The sequence below is a fragment of the Panulirus ornatus genome, chromosome 58 (assembly GCF_036320965.1).
Source record: "Panulirus ornatus isolate Po-2019 chromosome 58, ASM3632096v1, whole genome shotgun sequence".
NCBI lineage: Eukaryota > Metazoa > Arthropoda > Malacostraca > Decapoda > Palinuridae > Panulirus > Panulirus ornatus.
Genome location: NC_092281.1, coordinates 4,974,713 through 4,988,737, shown reverse-complemented (window position 1 = coordinate 4,988,737; position 14,025 = coordinate 4,974,713). Strand labels below are relative to the sequence as shown.

General features: G+C 40.9%; 1 protein-coding gene across 10 annotated transcripts in view; it reads left to right on the top strand.

Moving 5' to 3' along the window:
- The window catches only part of LOC139766865 (uncharacterized), a 163,997-nt gene that overhangs the window by 19,650 nt on the left and 130,322 nt on the right, over positions 1-14,025 (top strand). For 2 of the 10 annotated variants that reach the window (XM_071695865.1, XM_071695869.1), the window contains exon 3: positions 1,621-1,664. The exons of 7 other annotated variants lie outside the window; for them this stretch is intronic. The gene's annotated coding sequence lies outside the window, so the exon portion shown is untranslated. Of the gene's footprint in view, positions 1-1,586; positions 1,665-14,025 lie in introns of all 10 variants that reach the window. One more of the 10 variants, XM_071695868.1, reaches the window with a different exon arrangement.

Below are 14,025 nucleotides of genomic sequence, written 5' to 3'. Positions count from 1 at the left end.
AAGGATTTTTCCTCTTTAAGTCTCAGTCCTCTATTCGTGACGCTACCTCATTAATGTGGGGATTAGTGAACATGTATAGAAAAAGAAAATATTGTGGATAGTTTTGGACACCCTAAAGACAGACAGAATGGAAATGATACAGCAGTATGCAATAAAAATATCTGTACAGAGTAATGTTTTATAAGCTGATTAGAAAACTTAGAATTATGTAGCTTAGAAAAGAGAATGGTATGAGTTGAAAGGATACAATTATTCAGAATCATGAAAGGTTTTCATAATCTTGGTCTAAGAAGCTTAAGGCTGAATTTATTGGCTTTCTTAGTAGTGGATAGAAATTTGTTGGCAAATGTTTTACCTGGAATAAGGCAAAGTACTTTTTCTTTAGGTGGAAAATTTACATATGGAATGATTTACCAGTTATGATAATTGAAAACAGTACCATAGATATTATTAAGGATTGAATTTAAAGATGAAGTACTTCAAGTACATGACTGTCATTCATACCTCCTTGGTGCAGCCATTTCTCCTAAAGCCATCTTTTTACTTTTCTACTCCTTCTTATCATTGCTTCTGATTTCTTCCTGTTGCAAAAACAGCTTCAAAAAGGAACCATTGGTCTGTTATTGTTTGTATTCCTTTGTAGATTTAGTTGACGCGAAAGGAAAGTGAATATAATGGCAATTTCTCGCTTTTGAAAGAGATGAGAAGTTTTTGTGTAAGGTCATTTTGAAATTAGAAAACCAAGTTTGTCAGGTGGTATTGATGTTCATAAGTAGTGTTCAGAAAAGGTAGGAAAGCTTAAGTTGAGAGTAAAGTAACAAGAAAAAATTGTTGGAGATACTCTGAGAGGCTTTATTAATTGGAAATTGGATGTTGTGTTTGCAAGAAGCTTGCTGTGGTGTTTTATGAATGTTGTCTAACTTTGCTAAGGTAGAGATAGGTAATTATTAGCGCAGTGGGGCTGAATTTTTAGGTGATTTAAGTAGGAGTTATGAGAGTAGGTAGAGGATATAGATAATGGAAAGATGTACAGTGTTAAAAGTAATAAAGACTTGCAAGTACAAAAGCTTGTTAGCTATGTATGGTCAAGTTAAATAATTGATTGATCAGATATTGGTAAAGACTGATTATAGAGTAAGTCTTAAATCTTCTTACAGATACCTTTGTCGGGATGGAATGAAAGATTGAGTAATATGTGCAAATTAGATTCACAAAATATCTGAGATGCTGCAAGAAAATGTTTTGGAAAAATAAGATGAATTTTAGAAGTTTATGTCTTTTCAGCCTTCTGCTGATAAACATAAGAGACACCATGGGAAGACCTCTGAACTTCATCTAAGAATTAGGCAGGTTTCTTTTTGGTGTACATCCCATCAGATTGCTCAAAATGTAGTATCTAACTGTATGCCATCAAGAAGTATTCTTGGTCATAACGAGAACTTTGGCTGTAGGAAAAGCCCCTGTAATTGATATTGTATACACTCTACCTTTTCACTGCTCCACATGTAATGTGCTGCACATTTTAACAGACTGCTCTATGTATCATATGCTGTTTTGTTGGCTCCTGACATTGTTTGAAATTCCAGCTGGTGTTTGATTCTACGTATCTACGTATTACAGATGTTCATCGACTTGCGATGGGGTTATGTTCCGATAAACCAATTGTAAGTTGAAAATACTTTTAATTCATTTGATAATGTACACCTAACCCACTGAACATCATAGCTTAACCTAGCATACCTTAAATGTTCTCAGAACACTTACATTAGCCTACAGTTGGACAAAATCGTCGAACACAAAGCCTTTTTTATGATAAAGTGTTGAATATCTCAAGTAATTTAATGAATACTGTACTGAAAAAGAGACATATGTTGTATGGGTACTCACCATTAATGTGCACAACTGAAGGCACACTGGGCCTGAAGAAGGTTTGAAGCATATAACACTAAAATTAATTGCTAGATGATGAGGGTGCTACATCGACAGAGTCATCAATTTCTCTTTCTTCTAATGAGGTTCGAGAATAAATATTAGGAGGCACTTGTGATTGTGTGGCTGACTGGAAGCTGCAGCTTGCTGCTGCTGCACAGCATCACAAGAGAGTATTGTACCGAATATCGCTAGCATGGGAAAAGATCAAAATTCAAATTACAGTTTTTACTGAATGCATATTGCTGTCACACCATCGTAAAGTAGAAAAATCTTTAGTGTAACCCATGTGAGTCGGGGAGCATTTGTACTCATAGTTGTCCCTAGTAGCTTATTACCTAGCTGGAAAATTATGTGTAAGTAAAGTTTTGCCTTTGTAAGTATGGTTAGATAATATGTAAGTGATATGTATGTGTGTCGTGCTTAGTTTATATAGTGTGAAATTATGTCTAGAAAGAAAGCATGAAGTGTGCAGTATGCATAGGTGTATATAATTTGAAATTGGTATGACTCCAAAGGAGTCCACATTTCCTTGTTACTGGAAGTAGTGCAGCCTTAGGTTGCAGGAATCTCTGGATAGAGGTCTTAGGTATCATCTGGGTTCATTCTTAGAAAGAGGCTATGGGGTCTTATCTAACACTAGGATTCTTTCTTCAAAAGAGGCCCTGGGGTAATAATAGATAAATAGATTATGTGAAATTTCTCTTGAAACAGAATCATAAGTATCATACACTCGCCGTCAGCCTGCCTTTCCCTTTTCCACTCATCACCTTATCAGACCTGTATAGAAGAAGGTATATTCATTATCTGAACATCTGTTTTTAAAAATGTATGGACCTATTCTGTAAGGAAGAGCCTTTAACATAGTGGCCTTAGTGTTAACACAGAAACAAGTATCTGGTAAAGTGGGAAATGACAACAGCTTAACTGCTGATCACAAAATGTTGTAGTCCAAATAATAGCTGGTGACTCCACACTTAAAGCCTATGTTTGCTATGGAACTATACTTATATCTTCACTGTTTCTCATTTTGACATTTGACATACATACAGACACAAACCAAAATTTCATATTGATATTTGCCGATGGTACCTGAATGTTTGTGAAAATCTTGTTCTTAGGATACGCTATGGTGAAGATAGTTTGGTGCCATAGTCATTTTTTCTAGTTTGCCATTTAAGCCAACATGCTTTTTATTGGAAATGTTACAGTTCTTTCATTATGGGTAATGGTATAAGATCTCTTGAAATATACTGGCCACAGTCAAATGTCACCGTAACTCAGAAAAGAATTACTAAAGATTTATTATGGTTCTCCCTCTTGACTTGACATTTCATGAGTAAAACAGAGCAACTGTTATTTCTTAAATAAAATATTAAGACTTACAAAACTGATTATCTTGAATGCATATATTCTCTTCATACAAGAATAATGATGTGTTTTGGTATGTAACACACAACAGCTAGAGAATGGACGTAAGTGGACATGGCCTTTCTTTGTCTGTTCCTGGTGCTTCCTTACAAATGTGGGAAATTGATCAGGTATGAAAGAAACTAACAGAAATAATCAAGGTGGGCTGAACTATCATACTAGAAGTGCAGAGATTATTCTTGGTCCATGCTTTCCATCAGTAATCAAAATTATTGAGAATGACTCAAATCAGTCATAATTTTTTGAATTGCAAACGGGAGAGAGATGTATTCATGGAAATCATCGGAAGGCATAGTCCTAAATAACTCTCAGAACTTATTCCCTGGTGGTATGACAGGCAGACATGGCTAAAAAATCCTACAGCATTCAAAAGATGCTTGAAGTACAGTAAGGGAAAGTGTTAAGATATAATGCCCAAAACTTTGAAAGTCATATTTTAAGAAACATCTTGTATTCCTAATGGGGAGAAATTAAAAACTTGCTGGACCAATATCCACAAAATATACTTAATGAGACAGGTCGTGGAAAGTATGTCAATCTGTGAGTTGCAGCACCAAAAAGAACACAAAATTAAAGAAGCAAAAATGCAGGTTGGTTCAAGACCAGAGTTATGAGGATGAATGAGCTTACAAAATCGCCTTGAGGTAAAGTATGAAAAAGAGCATCATGAGCACCCTGATTTTGTACCCTTAGGTTGAATTATAACATAATACTTTTTAAGTTGGTGGGGCATATTCACCATCTTGATTTTTTCTGTTCATTGTGGCTGGTATGTATACAATGAAAATTCTAGATTCAGCTGCTTCTGCTTACAGGCAAAACAAATAGGTGTTTATGCTTGCACTGGCAGCCACACTTTCTTACCAGATGAAGTAGCTTAATTTTTTTTCTTTTTAGCTGAGATGGCATGGGCAACTAAGGTCCTAATCAAGGCCATCTCAGTAGCGCTGGAGGGGGAGGATGCTGTTTTGTGTGTGGCAGGGTGGTGACGGGAATGAATGAAAGGCAGCAAATATGGATATGTAATTGTGTATATATGTATGTGTCTGTGTAGTTATATGTATGTATACGTTGAAGTGTATATGTATGTATATTTGCATGTGTGGGCGTTTTTGTATATATATGTAAATGTCTTTAGCTGTCATGTGTAATGCACCAAAACCAAAGCTCCCTTTCCACATCCAGGCCCCACAAAACTTCCCATGGTTTACCCTAGACGCTTCACATTCCCTGGTTCAATCCACTGATAGCACGTCGACCCCAGTATACCACATCATTGCAATTCACTTTATTCCTTGCATGCCTTTCACCCTCCTGTATGTTCAGGCCCCGATCGCTCAAAATCTTTTTCACTCTGTCCTTCCACCTCCAATTTGGTCTCCCACTTCTCCTCATTCCCTCCACCTCTGACACATATATCCTCTTGGTCAATCTTTCCTCACTCATTCTCTCCATGTGACCAAACCATTTCGTTATACCCTCCTCTGCTCTCTCAACCACACTCTTTTTCTTTCCACACATCTCTCTTACCTTTTCATTACCTACTCTATCAAACAACTTCATGCCATAGATTGCCCTTAAACATCTCATTTCCAACACATCCACCCTCTTCCGCACAACCCTATCTATAGCCCATGCCTCGCAACCATATAACATTGTTGGTACCACTATTACTTCGGACATACTCATTTTTGCTCTCCGAGATAATGTTCTCACCTTCCACACATTCTTCAACACTCCCAGAACCTTCGCCCCCTCCCCCACCCGGTAACTTGCTTTCACTTCCATGGTTCCATCCACTGCTAAATCCACTCCCAGATATATAAAACACCTTACTTCCTCCAGTTTTTCTCCATTCAAACTTACCTCCCAATTTACTTGTCCCCCAACCCTACTGAACCTAATAACCTTGCTTTTATTCACATTCACTCTCAGCTTTTTTCTTTCGTACACTTTACCAAATCTAGTCACCAGCTTCTGCAGTTTCTCACCTGAATCAGCCACCAGTGCTGTATCATCAGTGAACAACAACTGACACACTTCCCAAGCCCTCTCCACCACAGACTGCATTTTTGCCCCTCTCTCCAAAACTCTTGCATTCACTTCCCTAACCACCTCATCTATAAACAAATTAAACAACCATGGAGACATCATGCACCCCTGCCACAAACCGACATTCACTGGGTACCAATCACTTTCCTCTCTTCCTACTCGTACACATGCCTTACATCCTTGATAAAAACATTTCACTGCCTCTAGCAACTTACCTCCCACACCACATACTCTTAATACCTTCCACAAAGCATCTCTATCAACCCTATCATATGCCTTCTCTAGATCCATATATGCTATATACAAATCCATCTGTTTTTCTGAGTATTTCTCACAAACATTTTTCAAACCAAACACCTGATCCACACATCCTCTACCACTTCTGAAACAACAGTGCTCTTCCCCAATCTGATGCTCTCAATCAATACCTTTCCATATAATTTCCCAGTAATACTCAACAAACTTGGACCTCTGTAATTTGATCACTCACCTTTATCTCCTTTGCCTTTGTACAGTGGCACTATGCATACATTCCGCCAATCCTCAGGCACTTCACCATGAACCATACATACACTGAATATTTTTTACCAACCATTCACCAACACCTCCAGCTGCCCCCTCAGCTCATTAACACCTAGAAGTCTTTCTTTCACATGCCTATCAATTAACACATAATCCAGTAATGCTCTTTGGCCATCTCTCCTAATTACATACATATACTTATGGATATCTCTTTTTAAACCAGGTATTCGCAGTCACCAGTCCTTTTTCAGCACACAAATGTACAAGCTCTTCCCCATTTCCATTTAGAACACTGAACACCCCATGTACACCAATTATACCCTCAGCTGCCACATTACTCACCTTTGCATTCAAATCACTCATCACCATAACCAGGTCTCGTGCATCAAAGCTTTTAACACTCACTCAGCTGCTCCCAAAACCCTTGCCTCTCATGATCTCTCTTCTCATGACTAGGTGCATAGGCACCAATAATCACCTATCTCTCTCCATCCACTTTCAGTTTTACCCATATCAATCTAGAGTTTACTTTCTTACACTCTATCACATACTCCCACAGCTCCTGCTTCAGGAGGAGTGCTACTCCTTCCTTTGCTCTTGTCCTCTCACCAACCCCTGACTTTACTCCTACGTTTTGTGGGGCCTGGCTGTGGAAAGGGAGCTGTGGTTTTGGTGCATGACAGCTAGAGACTGAGTGTGAACAAATGTGGCCTTTTGTCTTTTCCTAGCACTACCTCATGGGGGGGATGCTATTTCATGTGTGGCAGGGTGGCGATGGGAATGGATAAAGGCAGCAAATATGAATATGTATATGTGTATATATGAGTATGTCTGTAGATGTATATGTATGTATATGTTAAAATGTATAGGTGTGTATATGTGCATGTGTGGGCTTGTATGTATATGCATGTGTATGTTTATGGTTTGCGCCATTCTTTCGTCTGTTTCCTTGCACTACCTCGCTAACACGGGAGAGAGCGACAAAGTATGTACAGAGCATCAGATTGGGGAAGAGCATTGTGGTATTAGAAGTGGTAGAGGATGTCTGGATGAGGTGTTTGCATTGAAGAATGTATATGAGAAGTACTTAGAGGAAAGAAAAAGAGATGGATTTGTGTAGCATTTATGGATCTGGAGAAGGCATATGATAAAGAGTTGATAGAGATGTTCTGTGGAAGGTGTTAAGGGTATTTGGTGTGGGAGGTAAGTTGTTAGAAGCAGTGAAAAGTTTTTATTGAGGGTGTAAGGCATGTGTATGAGTATGAAGAGAAGAAAGTGATTGGTTCCCAGTGAATGTTGGTTTGCGGCAGGGGTGCGTGATGTTTCTATTGTTGTTTAATTTTTTTTATGGATGGTGTGGTTAGGGAGGTGAATACAAGAGTCTTGGAGAGAGGGGCAAGTATGCAGTCTATTGTGGATGAAAGGGCTTGGGAAGTGAGTCAGTTGTTCGCTGATGATGCAGTGCTGGTGGCCGATTCGGGTGAGAAACTGCAGAAGCTGGTGACTGAGTTTGGTAAAGTGTGTGAAAGAAGAAAGTTAAGAGTAAATGTGAATAAGAGCAAGGTTATTAGGTCAGTAGGGTTGAGGTACAAGTTAATTGGGAGGTAAGTTTGAATGGAGAAAAACTGGAGGAAGTGAAGTATTTTAGATATCTGGGAGTGGATTTAGCAGCAGATGGAACCATGGAAGCAGAAGTGAATCACAGGGTGGGGAAGGGGTAAAGGTACTGGGAGAGTTGAAGAATGTGTGGAAGGCGAGAACATTATCTGGGAGAGCAAAAATGTTATGTTTGAGTGAATAGTGGTTCCAACAATGGTATTTGGTTGCGAGGCATAGACTATAGTTAGTGTTGTGCGGAGGAGGGTGGATGTGTTGGAAATAAAATGTTTGAGGACAGTATATGGTGTGAGGTGGTTTGATCGAGTAAGTAATGAAAGGGTAAGAGGGGTGTGTGGTAATAAAAAGATTGTGGTTGAGAGAGCAGAAGAGGGTGTATTGAAATGGTTTGGTTACATAGAGAGAATGAGGAAGGAAAGATTGACAAAGAGGATATATGTGTCTGAGGTGGAGGGAACGAGGAGAAGTGGGAGACCAAATATCAGGTGGAAGGATGGAGTGAAAAAGATTTTGAGTGGTCGGGGCCTGAATATACAGGAGGGTGAAAGGCGTGCAAGGAATAGAGTGATTTGGAACTATGTGTTATACTGGGGTCGACGTGCTGTCGATGGATTGAACCAGGGCATGTGAAGTGTCTTGGGTAAACCATGGAAAGTTTTGTGGGGAATGGATGTGGAGAGGTATGGGTAAACCATGGAAAGTTTTGTGGGGCATGGATGTGGAGGGGTATCTGTGGTTTTGGTGCATTACACATAACCGCTAGAGACTGAGTGTGAATGAGTGTGGCCTTTGTTGTCTTTTCGTGGCGCTACCTCGCGTACCCGGGGGTGGGAGGGGGGGTGCCTTTTCATGTGTGGCGGGGTGGCGACGGGAATGGATGAAGGCAGCAAGTATTACTATTTACATGTTTATAGGTGTATATGTCTGTGTATGTATATGTATGTATATGTTGAAATGTATAGGTATGTATATGTGTGTGTGGGCATTTATGTATATACACCTGTATGTTGGTGGGTTGGGCCATTCTTTTGTCTGTTTCCTTGTGCTACCTTGTAAACACAGGAGACAGCGAATTGATATAATATAAATAAATGAAAGCTTTCAAGGCAGCGGATTTAGATGGTATTGCTGTGGAATTTATTAAAAATGGGGGTGACTGTGTTATTGACTGGTTGGTGAGGATATTCATTGGATGTATGGTTCATGGTGAAGTGCCTGAGGATTGGCGGAATGCATGCATAATGCCATTGTACAAAGACAAAGGGGAGAAAGGTGAGTGTTCAAATTACAGAGGTATAAGTTTGATGAGTATTCCTGGAAAATTATATGGGAGGGTATTGATTGAGAGCGTGAAGGCATGTACAGAGCATTAGATTGGGGAAGAGCAGTGTGGTTTCAGAAGTGGTAGAGGATGTGTGGATCAGGTGTTTGCTTTGAAGAATGTATGTGAGAAATACTAAGAAAAACAGATGGATTTGTATGTAGCATTTATGGATCTAGAGAAGGCACATGATAGAGTATATAGAGATGCTCTGTGGAAGGTATGAAGAGTATATGGTGTGGGAGGTAATTTGCTAGAAGCAGTGAAAAGTTTTTATCGAGGATATAAGGCATGTGTACGAGTAGGAAGAAAGGAAAGTGATTGGTTCTCAGTGAATGTAGGTTTGCGGCAGGTGTGCATGATGTCTCCATGGTTGTTTAATTTGTTTATGGATGGGGTTGTTAGGGAGATGAATGCAAGAGTATTGGAGAGAGGGGCAAGTATGCAGTCTGTTATGGAGGAGAGGGCTTGGAAAGTGAGTCAGGTGTTGTTCGCTGATGATACAATGCTGGTGGCTGATCCATGTGAGAAACTGCAGAAGCTGGTGACTGAGTTTGGTAAAGTGTGTGAAAGAAGAAAGCTGAGAGTAGACGTGAATAAGAGCAAGGTTATTAGGTTTAGTAGGATTGAGGGACAGGTAAATTGGGGGGTAAGTTTGAATGGAGAAAAACTGGAGGAAGTGAAGTGTTTGAGATATCTGGGAGTGGATTTGGCAGTGGATGGAACCATGGAAGCGGAAGTGAGTCACAGGGTGGGGGAGGGGGCAAAGGTTCTGGGAGCGTTGAAGAATGTGTGGAAGGTGAGAACATTATCTTGGAAAGGAAAAATGAGTATGTTTGAAGGAATAGTGGTTCCAACAATGTTATATGGTTGCGAGGCGTGGACTATGGATAGGGTTGTGCGCAGGAGGATGGACGTGTTGGAAATGAGATGTTTGATGACAATATGTGGTATGAGATGGTCTGATCGAGTAAGTAATGAAAGGGTAAGAGAGATGTGTGGTAATGAAAAGAGTGTGGTTGAGAGAGCAGAAGAGGGTGTATTGAAATGGCTTGGTCACATGGAGGGAATGAGTGAGGAAAGATTGACCAAGAGGATATATGTGTCGGAGGTGGAGGGAACGAGGAGAAGTGGGAAACCAAATTGGAGGTGGAAGGATGGAGTGAAAAAGATTTTGAGTGATCGGGGCCTGAACATACAGAAGGGTGTAAGGTATGCAAGGAATAGAGTAAATTAGAACGATGTGGTATACTGGTTTCGACGTACTGTCAGTGGATTGAGCCAGGGCATGTGAAGTGTCTTGGGTAAACCATGGAAAGTTTTGTGGGGTGTGGATGTTGAAAAGGAGCTGTGGTTTCAATGCAGTACACATGACAGCTAGAGACTGAGTGTGAACGAATGTGGCCTTTGTTATCTTCTCCTAGCACTACCTCGCATACACACGGGGGGGAGGGAGGTGCCATTTCATGTGTGGCGGGGTGGCAGCAGGAATGGATGAAGGCAGTATTTATGAATATGTACATGTTTATGTATTTATATGTCTGTGTATGTATATGTATGTATATGTTGAAATGTATCGGTATGTATATGTGCGTGTGTGGGTGTTTATGTATATACATGTTTAGGTGGGTGGGTTGGACCATTCTTTTGTCTGTTTCCTTGTGCTACCTCGCTAGCGCAGGAGACAGCGATGAAGTATAATAGATAAGAATAAATAAATTTTTTTTTTTTTTTTTCTACTTTGTCGCTGTCTCCCGCGTTTGCGAGGTAGCGCTAGGAAACTGACGAAAGAAATGGCCCAACCCACCCCCATACACATGTATATACATACATGTCCACACACGCAAATATACATACCTACACAGCTTTCCATGGTTTACCCCAGATGCTTCACATGCCCTGATTCAATCCACTGACAGCACGTCAACCCCTGGTATACCAAATCGATCCAATTCACTCTATTCCTTGCCCGCCTTTCACCCTCCTGCATGTTAAGGCCCCGATCACTCAAAATCTTTTTCACTCCATCTTTCCACCTCCAATTTGGTCTCCCTCTTCTCCTCGTTCCCTCCACCTCCGACACATATATCCTCTTGGTCAATCTTTCCTCACTCATTCTCTCCATGTGCCCAAACCATTTCAAAACACCCTCTTCTGCTCTCTCAACCACGCTCTTTTTATTTCCACACATCTCTCTTACCCTTACATTACTTACTCGATCAAACCACCTCACACCACACATTGTCCTCAAACATCTCATTTCCAGCACATCCACCCTCCTGCGCACAACTCTATCCATAGCCCACGCCTCGCAACCATAAAACATTGTTGGAACCACTATTCCTTCAAACATACCCATTTTTGCTTTCCGAGATAATGTTCTCGACTCCCACACATTTTTCAAGGCTCCCAGGATTTTCGCCCCCTCCCCCACCCTATGATTCACTTCCGCTTCCATGGTTCCATCCGCTGCCAGATTCACTCCCAGATCTCTAAAACACTTTACTTCCTCCAGTTTTTCTCCATTCAAACATACCTCCCAATTGACTTGACCCTCAACCCTACTGTACCTAATAACCTTGCTCTTATTTGTATGTAGCATTTATGGATCTGGAGAAGGCATATGATAGAGTTGATAGAGATGCTCTGTGGAAGGTATTAAGAATATATGGTGTGGGAGGCAAGTTGTTAGAAGCAGTGAAAAGTTTTTATCGAGGATGTAAGGCATGTGTACGTGTAGGAAGAGAGGAAAGTGATTGGTTCTCAGTGAATGTAGGTTTGCGGCAGGGGTGTGTGATGTCTCCATGGTTGTTTAATTTGTTTATGGATGGGGTTGTAAGGGAGGTAAATGCAAGAGTCCTGGAAAGAGGGGCAAGTATGAAGTCTGTTGGGGATGAGAGAGCTTGGGAAGTGAGTCAGTTGTTGTTCGCTGATGATACAGCGCTGGTGGCTGATTCATGTGAGAAACTGCAGAAGCTGGTGACTGAGTTTGGTAAAGTGTGTGGAAGAAGAAAGTTGAGAGTAAATGTGAATAAGAGCAAGGTTATTAGGTGCAGTAGGGGTGAGGGTCAAGTCAATTGGGAGGTGAGTTTGAATGGAGAAAAACTGGAGGAAGTGAAGTGTTTTAGATATCTGGGAGTGGATCTGTCAGCGGATGGAACCATGGAAGCGGAAGTGGATCATAGGGTGGGGGAGGGGGCGAAAATTTTGGGAGCCTTGAAAAATGTGTGGAAGTCGAGAACATTATCTCGGAAAGCAAAAATGGGTATGTTTGAGGGAATAGTGGTTCCAACAATGTTGTATGGTTGCGAGGCGTGGGCTATGGATAGAGATGTGCGCAGGAGGATGGATGTGCTGGAAATGAGATGTTTGAGGACAATGTGTGGTGTGAGGTGGTTTGATCGAGTAAGTAACGTAAGGGTAAGAGAGATGTGTGGAAATAAAAAGAGCGTGGTTGGGAGAGCAGAAGAGGGTGTTTTGAAATGGTTTGGGCACATGGAGAGAATGAGTGAGGAGAGATTGACCAAGAGGATATATGTGTCGGAGGTGGAGGGAACGAGGAGAAGAGGGAGACCAAATTGGAGGTGGAAAGATGGAGTGAAAAAGATTTTGTGTGATCGGGGCCTGAACATGCAGGAGGGTGAAAGGAGGGCAAGAAATAGAGTGAATTGGAGTCATGTGGTATACAGGGGTTGACGTGCTGTCAGTGGATTGAAGCAAGGCATGTGAAGCGTCTGGGGTAAACCATGGAAAGCTGTGTAGGTATGTATATTTGCGTGTGTGGACGTGTGTATGTACATGTGTATGGGGGGGGGGGTTGGGCCATTTCTTTCGTCTGTTTCCTTGCGCTACCTCGCAGACGCGGGAGACAGCGACAAAGTATAAAAAAAAAAAAAATATATATATATATATATATATATATATATATATATATATATATATATATATATATATATATATATCTTCTGAAACCGCACTGCTCTTCCCCAATCTGATGCTCTGTACATGCCTTCACCCTCTCAATCAATACCCTCCCATATAATTTACCAGGAATACTCAACAAACTTATACCTCTGTAATTTGAGCACTCACTCTTATCCCCTTTGCCTTTGTACAATGGCACTATGCACGCATTCCGCCAATCCTCAGGCACCTCACCATGAGTCATACATACATTAAATAACCTTACCAACCAGTCAACAATACAGTCACCCCCTTTCTTAATAAATTCCACTGCAATACCATCCAAACCTGCTGCCTTGCCGGCTTTCATCTTCCGCAAAGCTTTTACTACCTCTTCTCTGTTTACCAAATCATTTTCCCTAACCCTCTCACTTTGCACACCACCTCGACCAAAACACCCTATATCTGCCACTCTGTCATCAGACACATTCAACAAACCTTCAAAATACTCATTCCATCTCCTTCTCACATCACCGCTACTTGTTTTCACCTCCCCATTTACGCCCTTCACTGAAGTTCCCATTTGCTCCCTTGTCTTACGCACCCTATTTACCTCCTTCCAGAACATCTTTTTATTCTCCCTAAAATTTACTGATAGTCTCTCACCCCAACTCTCATTTGCCCTTTTTTTCACCTCTTGCACCTTTCTCTTGACCTCCTGTCTCTTTCTTTTATACTTCTCCCACTCAATTGCATTTTTTCCCTGCAAAAATCGTCCAAATGCCTCTCTCTTCTCTCTCAGAAGTGGTAGAGGATGTGTGGATCAGGTGTTTGCTTTGAAGAATGTATGTGAGAAATACTTAGAAAAGCAAATGGATTTGTATGTAGCATTTATGGATCTGGAGAAGGCATATGATAGAGTTGATAGAGATGCTCTGTGGAAGGTATTAAGAATATATGGTGTGGGAGGCAAGTTGTTAGAAGCAGTGAAAAGTTTTTATCGAGGATGTAAGGCATGTGTACGTGTGGGAAGAGAGGAAAGTGATTGGTTCTCAGTGAATGTAGGTTTGCGGCAGGGGTGTGTGATGTCTCCATGGTTGTTTAATTTGTTTATGGATGGGGTTGTAAAGGAGGTAAATGCAAGAGTCCTGGAAAGAGGGGCAAGTATGAAGTCTGTTGGGGATGAGAGAGCTTGGGAAGTGAGTCAATTGTTGTTCGCTGATGATACAGCGCTGGTGGCTGATTCATGT